This window comes from Dendrobium catenatum, unplaced genomic scaffold, assembly GCF_001605985.2.
Source record: "Dendrobium catenatum unplaced genomic scaffold, ASM160598v2 original_scaffold_72516, whole genome shotgun sequence".
In the NCBI taxonomy this organism is placed as follows: domain Eukaryota; kingdom Viridiplantae; phylum Streptophyta; class Magnoliopsida; order Asparagales; family Orchidaceae; genus Dendrobium; species Dendrobium catenatum.
This window is the reverse complement of record NW_021390962.1, coordinates 147,380-147,858: the sequence shown is the minus strand read 5'-3', so window position 1 is coordinate 147,858 and position 479 is coordinate 147,380.

The window sequence follows — 479 nt, the reverse complement described above, 5'->3', positions numbered from 1 at the left end:
CTATAGGACTACCTACCATACTCCTACTCAATCCACCCCATATGCTTTAGCTTTTGGGGTTGAAGCAGTCCTCACACTTGAGGTCGAGCTCCCCTCACTACGTATAGCAGTTAGTTATAATCTACCTAATGAAGATAATGTCCGACTAAGGTTGGAAGAGCTTGATGGTTTAGAAGAGATTCACTTACAAGCTCATCGGAACCTTAAGATATACCAGGCCTGAATGGCCCAGTCACACGATCGCCTTGTTAGACCCCGTACTTTTTGGGTAGGTGATTTAGTTCATGATTTGTGTAGGCCTATCATTTCTCATCATCGGTGAAGTGGTAAGTTTGAGCCTATTTTGGAAGGCCCCTTTATTGTATAACAAGTTTATGAAAATGGTGCCTACTTACTGGTTGATGCAAATGGGGTTCACCCCATGCCTGTCATCAACGGGCAATACCTAAAAAAGAATTATGCTTGAGTTTTGCATGTAG